An 11855-nucleotide genomic window follows, 5' to 3' on the forward strand; every position below is an offset into this window, starting at 1 on the left:
TTTCTCCCCACCCCCACCCTCCTCTAGCTTATCTCTCCACGCTTCAGGCTCTCTGCCTTTATTCCTGATTAAGGGCTTTTGCCCGAAACATTGATTTTGCTGCTCCTTGGATGCTGCCTGAACTGCTGTGCTCTTCCACACTAATCCAAAATTTGGTTTCCAGCATCTGCAGTCATTGTTTTTATCCAGATAAGAATATGTGGGAAAAGAGGAACGATAAGCCCAGGCATAGAGACAGCTGCAAGGAGAGGGTAAGGGTAACGACCCCTTGTCCCGTGGGAAAAGAGGAACAATATGAGACCACAAACGTAACATGTGATAGGGGTTTTTGCAAGATGGTCAAAGGAGTATGTCGTATGCCCAAGAAAATAGAAGTAGAGTTTAATTTAGATAAAGGGGAAGTCACGTAGCGACAGGTAAGAGATGATTGGATAATACGGGGGTGGGAGAGGTGACCTCATGCAGCTCAAAGGTATAATTGTACATGTATCCAAACGCTCTTTGCTCATTCGCTTAGCAAGCTTATGAAGCCCTTTCTTGCAAGATCGTAAATAAATTGTCTTGTTTCCAGATTTTTGGTGGTCTCAGTTAATTTTGATAATTTTGTTTCTAACATGACTAATGGGCTTTGGGACAATGTGAGTTAAAAAAGAATGAACAGACCAAGCAAGCTCTGTTTATGAGGCTGGTCCTAGACATTAATTGCAGGCTGACCCTTGATTAAAGGATTCTAAGAGACGCAATTCTGAGACACACACTGTCTAGCAGCAATGTCCTGACCAGCTTGATCAGTACTGCTGCTGCTGAGCCCCTCTCAGTGGCAGACACCAAAACCCCACCCACCCCACAAAATACATTTTATGCCCCTGCCATCCTCAATGATTCCTCCAAAGTGTTGTTCAACATAGACAAGGACTGATTCATCAACCAAGGGAGAATGGTACATGATAATCGGCAAGAAGTTGCCTTGCCCTTGTTTAACCTGAAGCCATGAGACATCATGGGGTCCAGATACAATATTGAGGATCCCCAGGGCAACTCCCTCCTGATTGTATACCCACTGTGCCACCACCTCTGCTCCATCTGTCCTGCCGGTGGGACAGTATATCCAGAGATGGTGCTGGTGATTTCTGGGACATTGTTAGGTAAAGTTACATGAGCATAATCATAACATGCCATTGCATGACTAGTCTGTCAGTCAATCCTCCAAATTTTGGCACTAGCCCACAGATGTTAGTGAGGAGGACTTTACAGACTTCACAGAGCTGTTTCTGTTATTGTCTGTTCAGGTGCCTAGGGCAGTGCTAGGTGATCCATCTGATCTCATTTCTTTGTTGAGACTTTATAATGACTGGTACAACTTAGTGATTTGCTAGGCCACTTTCAGGGTAGTTGAGAGTCAGCCACTTTGCTGTGGGTCTGGAGTTACATGTAGGTCAGACCAGGTGAAGATGGCAGATTTCCTTCCCTGAAGGAAGGCATGAATGATTCAAATATTGTTTTTTTTCTGGCAATTGTTTCATGGTCATCAGTAGATTCATAATTCTGGATTTTTTTATTGAACTCACTATCTGCCATGAGTGTGACTCAAACACAAGTCCCTGGAAAATTTCCTGAGTTTCTGGGTTAATGCTTGAGCAATAATATCGCTAGGCCATCACCCCCGTTTCAATGGAGATACAAAACCAGTGACTAGAAATGAATTCTTCACTAAGTTCGGGATTGGTTATTCCAAAGTCTGGTCAGGAACTATTGGAGTGACTACTTAGAGCTCTTCAATGATTTAATTTCACTGTGTTGTGAGTACAGAGGTAGAAAGGCTATTTCTGTTTGTTTGTCTGTCTGTCTCTGTGTCATAACAAGATGAAAAGTTTCAGCAGCGTGTTTGTCTTTTCAGTAATGTTCATATTCATCAAGAAATAGTTTATAATAAACCCAACCTTTTAAAATGGAAATGCAATTGTGCAAATATTACACAAAGCTGAAAGATGTTTTGAGGGATCACAGGAAACAATGTATTCAATGGCAGAGTTTGGTTTCATAACTAAAGGACACACAAACGTTGGCTCTTCCAAATCATTTAGTTGGAACTAAAGTGAAAGAATTGTAGGGATGTTTTCTGAAACTATCCAAATTAGGACTCATTACTTTCAATTAAATATAAGCTGAACAGAATTGGATTGAATTTACAGAATTTAATACTTTGCATCAACAACAAAGGATTTTGTATGAAAGTAATTTAAATCATCCACACTTGTGAGATTGTTGTTTTAAAATATATACATTGACTTTGAAATTTCTATTCATCCCTCCAACCCTAGTTGTCACTCTGGGAGATTGGATGAGCCATTACAGAAACAGGGGGCCTCCAGCTGTTTCACAAACTTCCATCCACCCCGCACAAGACAAGATGGCAGTAAAACCTCTTTAAGAAAAGACATTTTCAGTATGAACGGGATTGAGCATTGCATTGGGAGTGACAGCATCGTTAGACTATTAATTCAGAGACTTGGGTAATGTTCTGGGGACCTAAATTCACGGCAAAGTGGCACAGTGGTTAGCGCTGCTGCCTCACAGCACCAGAGACCCGGGTTCAATTCCTGCCTCAGGCGACTGACTGTGTGGGGATTGCATGTTCTCCCCATGTCTGCGTGGGTTTCCTCCGGTTTCCTCCCACAGTCCAAAGATGTGCAGGTCAGGTGAATTGGCCATGCTAAATTGCCCGTAGTGTTAGGTGAGGGGTAAATGTAGGTGTATGGGTGGGTTGCGCTTCGGCGGGGCGGTGTGGACTTGTTGGGCCGAAGGGCCTGTTTCCACACTGTAAGTAATCTAATCTAATCAAATCCCACCATGGCAGATGGTCATGTTTAAAAATCTAGAATTAGAGTTTTTAAGATGACCATTGTCAGGAAAAATCCCCTAGCCTTCTGGGTAATTAGGGATGCTTAATGAATGCTGACCCTGCCAGTGATGACCATGTCCTGTAAACAAATCTTTAATAAAGGGACATTTGATAAGGTAAGGTATTGGAACATCCAGAGCTGAAAATGTGTTGCTGGAACAGCGCAGCAGGTCAGGCAGCATCCAGGGAACAGGAGAACATCCAGGCTGATGACCTACTAGTTAATTTCATTCAGGACTTGTGAATGTTTGTTCCACTAAGTAAAATATTTCATTTTGAAAAGAAAATCCCAAATGGACCTCCATTTTTAAAGAGATGACTGGAGTTGTCTCAGGGTCTTTTGTGAAATCAACTAATGTGATGTGGCCTTTGCTGCCATATTTGCTGCCATCTCCTAATGGCCTTTTGAGATGGTGATAGTGAGCTGCCTTCTTCACCCACTGTGGTCTTTAGGTTGTACAGTCACTAACAGTGCTGTTAGGGAAGCTGCTCCAGGAGCTTGACCCAGTAACACTGGTTGATACAGTTCCAAGTCAGGATGGTGTGTGACTTGGAGGGGCTCCTGTATCTGCTGGTATTTCCATGCATTTGCTTCTGGGTGATAGAAGTACTGTGTTTCGATGATACTGTTAAAAAATCCTTAGTGCATTACTGCATTGCATCTTATAGCTGGCAGCTGGATGAGATAATGACTGGATAATGAACTGCAGTGATCTTGCTGATGGGATAAATATTGGCCAAGATATGTTTTACATCCAGGTGATTGGGGAAGATGATGCCAATTTAACATCTCAACTGAAAGCATGAGTGCAGACTTCCCTCTGCACTGTTTTGGAGAGTCAGCCTTGATTTTTCTGAAAGTTTGTGAAGGTGCAATTAATTGAACGTGACACTAAGATCCTGATAATGTAATTGCTCCACATTAAGTACTACACCCTCTTTTATTGTTGGAGAACCTCTTAACCCTCTGCAGGAGAACTGTCAAACAGCACGAAGGTTTTTTCAAGATGGCGTCAACACTAGGCTCTCTACAGCAGATTTTATTCTTGCATTTCTTACAACCATTCTGCACTTTTGAACCTCAATTCTAAGTCTGTAAAAATGGTTAATAATATTGTACACCTCGCTCTGTCTAAACACCCTATGATCTGTATGTCCTTGTTTGTTATCCTCGCAAAACAAAACGTCTCTCTGTACTTTGATATATGTGACAACAATAAATCAAATCACAGCAAATCAAAAATGAGGAAAAGCTTCTAGAAAGTGTCAGATTCTGCTGGGAATTAGATCTGAGCTGTTCCTGTCCTGCTGCTGGAAGCGGTTTTTCAGGGCAAGAGATTCAGTCATCAGTCTCTGAACTAAGTGAGAACCAACTGGCCTTGTTAGAGGCAGCAGGATTTTCATATCTGCAAAATAAACTTTGGTAGCTCCATGATGATAGGAGAGGGCTGCGGTCATTATTTCCCGTAAAGCAAACACCCAGGTTTAAAATCAAGGCTTCATTCATCAGATGGTGATAGGAGAGAGAACATAACATATTCTTTTAACTCCCCCTCCTCCCAGCAAATCCTGAATTGTAAACAATAAAATATAACATTAACGAATATAGTGAAACAAAATAACTAATTCACTACAGACAGCACCGTAATACCTCACCTGAATATTTTTGATAAGCTTGTCACTATATTGAATTCCAGGGTCAACAGAAATAATTATGTCTCCATATCTATTGCTGTTTAGCATTACTCTCAAACACTTTATAATATACTCCCACAGGAGACAGCTTAGCACTAAGATAAAGATGTTTTTGAAATGTTATCATTGCACACATGTTTCAATCTGATCAAGAATGTTTAACGCATGTCAAATGGCTACATAGTTATTATCAACAATTCAAACACTGTTGGTTTATAACACCAGGGTCAAAGAGTAATTGATAGAAATTGTTTAATTACCTTTATACAGCTTCGATGATAACAATATTGGTGAGTAAGTGGCATCACCTATAAAGGAAGCACACAACACACTATAATGGGTTGCGAAAATTTCAGGATGGTCAGGTAATAAAATCTGGAGTATGTGAAATGAGACCTAAGACAATAAAGCTAATTCAATTCAAGAGAGTCATTTCAATCTTTGCAACTGTTCAATCCTGAATTTCAGTGCAAAGGCTTGAGTGACCTATTAGAAAGAGTTTGTATAGAAGCTTTCAAGTTGCCAGAACTGGAATGAAGCATTTGGGTCACTAGAGTTCTGTGCAGTCCTCTATGTTGTTTGTCCTGGTCCCCACTTCACCAAAGACAGCCCTGCTCGACTACCTGCATCTGCAGTCCTGATAATAGTTAAGTCAATGGTAGAATGCCTACATAGTGGAAGCAGGCCATTCGCTCCCTCACGCTGTCACCCCAAAGATTATCCCACTTAGGTCCACATTCCTCCCTTATCCCCATAAGCCTACATTTCCCATGGCTAGTCCACCTAGCCTATACATCCCTGTACACTATGGGGCAATTTAACGTCACCAATCTATCTAACCTCCACATCTTTGGACTGTGGGTGGAAACAGGAGCACCTGGAGGAATCCCATGTAGACAGGTGTAGAACATGCAAACTCCACACAGACAGTCGCCTCAATCTGAAATTGAACCCTGGTGCTGTGAGGCAGCAGCGCTAACCACCATGCCACCCCTCAAAGAGCAGCGGTGGGGTAAATACAAAAAAAAACTCTTGGTGCAGACAAAGTGAATTTTTCAGAGCAATTGAACACAATCAATGCTGAAATATCAACTGGCACCCAGAAATATTACCTTATAGCACCCTTTCAAATGATCCTTAAACACCCACTAAACAATACTGCTGGTGAGATGACCTCAAAGCTCATTCACATCACTTCGTACTGAGCACTGTCAGTGTGTGGTGAGGGAGGCATTGCGGTAGTTCAATATGGAAAATGTTTTTTACTGCTCATTCATGGCAGGTGAGCATCATTAGCCAGGCCAACATTTTGCGCCCGTTCCTAACTGAATTCAGTGGCTACCTGTGAGTTTGAAGTCAGATGTAGCTCAGACCAGGGAGGGATGGCAAATGTCATTCTCTAAAAGATGTGATTAATCCAATGAGTTTTTACAATATTTGATTATGTCACCTTTAAATTATCTTTTCATTCTAGGTTCTTTATTGAATTCAAGTTTCACCATCTCTCCAGGTACGATTGAAACCCGACATTAGCCTGGTTTCCAGGATCAGTATTTCAACTACATTACCTGGGAGCCAACACTCTGTGAGAAGCTCTCACCAGCAAAGCAGGTAACCTGAATCTCAAATGCTGCTTCGCGTGGACATGTTGTTAGTGTTAACATTTCTGCCAGTGTGGCCTGGGTCACATTACCAATTGGCAGTCTCTGCAACTTTACTATCTGCCATATTGGTGACTGGACACATAGCACTCGAGGATGGGAGCTACAGCCCCTCACTTCCCAGTTTGAGGGTGTAACTGTTAGTACAATCTATTCCATCAGTTGAATAATGTTGATAACAGTGCACTAAATCTCATTTTCATGTCGAGCTGCCGTGCTGCATAATTTTCACAACGTAATAAAATTATTCAAAGTGAGTCATGACCGATGTGAACTTTACCAAGCAATTGCTCCATTGTGAAAAGTATACTGAAGTAAGCAATCCCAATCTGCTTATTTTACATTTGATAAAAACCTTTGACTGTGGTTTTCCTGGAATGTTGCATGAAACAATGCCGTAAGTGCAGCGACATGCTGACTTCCAATGCAACGGCTCAAATGAATTTTCGATATAAAAGCGTGCTCAATCTTTTGCATCTCCTCTCTGTGACCTCTGTTGTGTCTTTGCTGTATCACATCTTCAGGAGGCACATGGTAGTGTCCCTACTTCTGAGCCAGAGACTCGGGTTCAAGTCCTACTTGCTCTGGTGGTGTGCAATAGCATATCTGAAAAAGTTGTTCAGGAAATATCTAACACATCTTCAGGGTGCACTTACGCTCCACTGGTAGCGACCCTGTCGCTGAGCCAGGAGGTCTGCTTTCAAGTTCCATTCGCTTTGATGATGTAGAACAATAGATCTCAGCAAGTTGATTCGAAAATACCTATCACATCGTCGGGGAGGTGAGGGGGTGGGTAATGTCCCTATCTCTGAGCCAGGAGACTCAGGTTTAAGTCCCACCTCCTCCAGAGGCCTGTAATAACATTCCAAAGAGATTGATTAGAAAATGTCTAAACTTATAACAGAATAAACAACTCAAAACTTTCCTCAGGCTCTGGTGGCAACGTTCCTACCTCTGAGGTAGAAAGCCCTAGTTCAAGTGGGTTATAGCATGTCTGGACAGATTGGTTTAAAAATGTTGACAGCTACTCCTTCATATATAGTGTTGTGAATGCTCCATCATTGGCAAAGTTTAAGGCAGGAGCAGATACATTTCTTTTGCCTCACAGAACCAAAGAATTGTTCTGGTGCAGAAATGGATCACTCGGTCCATCATACCTGCACTGGCTCTATTATCTTGATTCAATCTCCTGTCTTTTCCATAAGATCATACGCAAAAGAAACAGGAACAGAAATGGACTGTTTAGCCCCTTCAAGCCTGCTCCATTAACCAATAGAATCCCAGCTGACCTGATATTCCTTACGTCTGCTTTCTTGCCTTTTGCCCTGGATTTCCCTGCCCGTCAAGAATCCATCCGCCTCAGACTTAAATGTACATACGGTCTGTGCCTCCAGAACTCTCTGTGGCAAGGAATACCAATAAAACAAACACTCTGAGAGAAGAAATTCCTCCTCATCTCAGTCTTAAATTAGTGCCCCTTTATTTTGAGACTATGGCCTCTGGTTCTAGGCTTTCCCATGAGAGGAAACATCCTTTCAGCATTTAGATTGTCAAACCTTTTAAGAATCTACAAATCCCTGCATGCATTTCTATCCAAGTAATCATCCAATGGTCTCTAGAATGCCCCACTTGAATCTCCCTCCACCACGCTTCCATCAGTGCATTCCACACTTTACCTACTTGCTGTGTGAAAGAGTTCTATCTTGCATCATCCCTGTTTCATTTTCAAGTCACTTTAAATCTAGGCCCTCTCAATCTTTTGTTTTCCATTACAAGCAGGAACAGCATCACTGTCCAGGGTGCTCATGATTTTGAAAATCTGTATCAAATTTTCCCCCAGGGTGGCAAGGTGGCTCCCAGCGCCAGGGACCCGGATTTGAATCTGGCCTTGGGCGATTGTCTGCACATTCTCCCCGTGTCTGCGTGGTTTTCCTCTCGGTACTCCAGTTTCCTCCCACAATTCAAAGATGTTCAGGTTAGGTGGAATGACTATGCTAAATTGCCCCATAATGTTCAGGGATGTAGGGGTTAGAGGCATTAGTTAGGGAAAAATAGAGAGTAGTAGCAGAATGGGTCTGGGTAGGTTACTCTTCAGCGGGTCAGGGGGGACTTGTAGGACTAAATGGCCTGTTTCCTGTAGGGATTATATGATGATTGTTCTCTCCAACTTCTTCAAGACTGTCCCTGCGTCTTCAACATCTGCAGAAATCAAGGAATATGTGGAGCTGACAGAAAATGAACTTGAAACTGAAGACTAGCTAAGATGATATTGATTCCAGAAGAGACTTACTGAGCCAATGGACCCCGTGGGTTTATTCTTGCTGTTAATTCATTTGGATGGTCTTATGCCGTGGGACTGCATTTTAATTAATATAATTAAGTTCCAGGCCCATCTACTGTCCAGATCAACATTAACAAAACTCTCTCAAAGAAGAATGTCGGGGTTTTCTTCAGTTTCTAGACCAATATTTATCCCTCAGTCAACATGACCCAAAGGTAGGACATCCCATCTGGCTCTTATCATGCAGATATTTGTGTGATAAAAATCAAAAGAATTGCGGATGCTGTAAATCTGAAATAAAAACAGAACTGGCTGGAAAAGCTCAGCAGGCCTGGCAGCATCCATGGAGAAAAATCAGAGTTAATGTTTTGGGTCCAACAGTTCTGATGAAGGGTCACTCAACCCGAAACGTCAATTCTGATTTCTCTTCACTGATGCTGCTGGACCTGCTGAGCTTTTCCAGCCAGTTCTGATATTTGTGTGAGCTGAGTTCACAGATTGGCTTTCAGGTTTCCCACATTTCCAAACTGATTGTGTTCCAAAAAGTATTCTATTGGGGCAAAAGAGATTTGGGATTTCTTAAGGATGTGGAAGGTACTATATAATTCTGGATCAGGTGAATTGATATATTTTTAAGCAGTTTCGTGCCTGAGAAAGGATGATGTTGGCTCACAGTCACCAGTGTGGCATTGAGTGCCAGTGGGCTGACCATGATTTCATTTCCCAGTGGCTCAGTGGTTAGCACTGAAGCTTCACAGTGTCAGGGACCCAGGTCCGATTCTAGCCATAGGAGACTGTGTGAAGTTTTCATTGTCCTTCCCTTGTCTGTGTGGATTTCCTCTGGATGCTCTTGTCTACTCCCACAGTCTAAAGATATGTGTGTTTGGTGAATTGGCCATGCTAAATTGCCTCATGTGTCCAGGGATTTGTAGATATGGGGTTACAGGGATAGATTGATGAACTGCGCTTTGGAGCACTGCTGCAGAATTCAAAGAGTCAAGTCACCTCTTTCTGCTCTGTAGGGACTCTGTGTCCTTGTTATATTTGTCCCAGAATGCACAGTAATAGGAAAACTTGAGTCCATTCTCATTGCAGGTGAATCATAGACTGTAAATAATTATAGTTTTGTTTTTATCAGTATAAATGCATCAGACTCACAATTAAGCGTTAACATTGGATATTACATGCAATGAAGCTATTATGTTCAATAGTTAACTTTGACTTAGTCAGAGTTTGTAAATCATTTTCAATTGCGCAATCAGGTAACCTTAGGTTCACCCACAGATAATATCACTTAGGCAAATCAGCACCTGAATTAATTTGTTTTTAGGTTATGTTTCCTTGAAACAGAATAACTGTTACTTCCTCCTCAGCCCAAACTTTGTATTGCCTCTCTCTGAAATATTTCATATTCTCAAAGCCATCCACATCCTGATGACCTTGCACCCTTTAGCCAATCAGCAGTTCTCTTGCAAAAACATTAACCTCAGCTTCCTTCCTGGCTGCTTTTGAACCTATTAAAATATGTATTTCAAACTCCACATTTGTCCTTTCACGTCACACAGTTATTCAACAGTATACTTTTAAGATATAGTCATGCACTTAATTGTAAGATCCTCAGGACTTTGTCAAACAAAGAGACCTCGGGATGCAGGTTTATAGTTCCTTGTAAGTGCAGTCACAGATAGACAGGATGGTGAAGAAGGCATATGGTATGCTTGCCTTTATTAGTCAGCTCATTGAGTGTAGGAGTTGAGGGGTCATGTTGCATTTGTACAGGATATTGGTTAGGCCCCTTTTGGAATATTGCATTCAGTTCTAGTTTCCCTAATATCGGAAGGATGTGAAACTTGAAAGTGTATACAAATGGTGTTGCCAGGTTAGAGGGTTTGAGCTATCGTAAAGGCTGAATAGGCTGGGACTAATTTCTTTTAAGCCTTGAAGGCTGAGGGGTGATCTTATGGAAGTTTATAAAATTATGAGAGACTTAGATAGGGTGAATAGTCAAACTGTTTCCCTTTGTTGGGGGGTCCAAAACTAGAGAGCATGGGTTTAGGGTGAGAGGGGAAAAGTTTAAAAGGGACCTAAGGGGCAACTTTTTTGTGCAGATGGTAGTGCATGCATAGAATGAACTTCCAGAGGAAGTGGTGGAGGCTGGTATAATTGCAACATTTAAACAGCTTCTGGATGGGCACACGAATAGGATATGTTTAGAGGGATATGGGCCAAATGCTAGCAAATAGGACTAGATTAATTTAGAATATCTGGTTGGCAGGGGTGAATTGGATCAAAGGGTCTGTTTCTGTGTACATCTCAATGACCTAATGACATTTTTGTGATACGTCATCACTTTACCGCAGTGTGTGAAGTGAGTGTGTAAAGGTGACAGACTCCATCTGATCTGGGACTACTTGAAGCATGATGAAACATTTTGTAGCCAAATAGTTTAATATTAGTCCACTCTAAAGCATCTTTGTCCATAACATATGTCTGTAGCTGAGGTTGTATAAACCCAATATCCATGTTTAGCTCCTATGTTATGGGATCTAACATATGCATTGCCTTATCAGGTACAAATACCCAGCAGGAGGCAAAGCCCACTCAGTGGGGATAGATCATGTTCAATTCTCACATTTTAAAAACAAAACAAGGAAGGCAAAAGGGAAAGCACACTCCTTCATATGCCCCTATCTGGAACGTTTAATGCTCTTCTGGCTGATTTCCCATCTCCTATAAATCCCATCTCATTCCAAATCTTAGTTGCTTTTGTCCTATTTTGTATCAAGTCCTGCAATTCCACTAGCTTCGACTTTACTCCCTGTACCTCAAATTTGCAGTTCTTGTCTTTATGTTCAAATCTCTCTGTGGTTTCTCTCCTCCAGAACATTGTCATTTTCTCCATGGTGAAATCAACTCCTCCTAAATGATCCATCCTTCTCACTTTGTCCCCTTTATCCTTCCCTTAGCTGCATTACTGTCGTACCATGAGCTACCTACAGGCCTCGCATAGTGGAATTCTGAGCCCAAGTCCTTCAGATCATTGCTATTGAATTTCAAGTCTTCTCGCTGTCCTCAGAGAGAAATCAGATGGATTTCCTTTGTAGCAAAATATTATAGAACAATACAGCACAGAACAGGCCCTTCGGCCCACAATGTTGTGCCGAACATTTGTCCTAGCTTAAGCACCCATCCATGTACCTATCCAATTGCCGCTTAAAGGTCACCAAAGATTCTGACTCTACCACTACCACAGGCAGCGCATTCCATGCCCCCACCACTCTCTGGGTAAAGAACCCACCCCTGACATCCCCCCTAT

This window comes from Chiloscyllium plagiosum, chromosome 11 (assembly GCF_004010195.1).
Source record: "Chiloscyllium plagiosum isolate BGI_BamShark_2017 chromosome 11, ASM401019v2, whole genome shotgun sequence".
NCBI lineage: Eukaryota > Metazoa > Chordata > Chondrichthyes > Orectolobiformes > Hemiscylliidae > Chiloscyllium > Chiloscyllium plagiosum.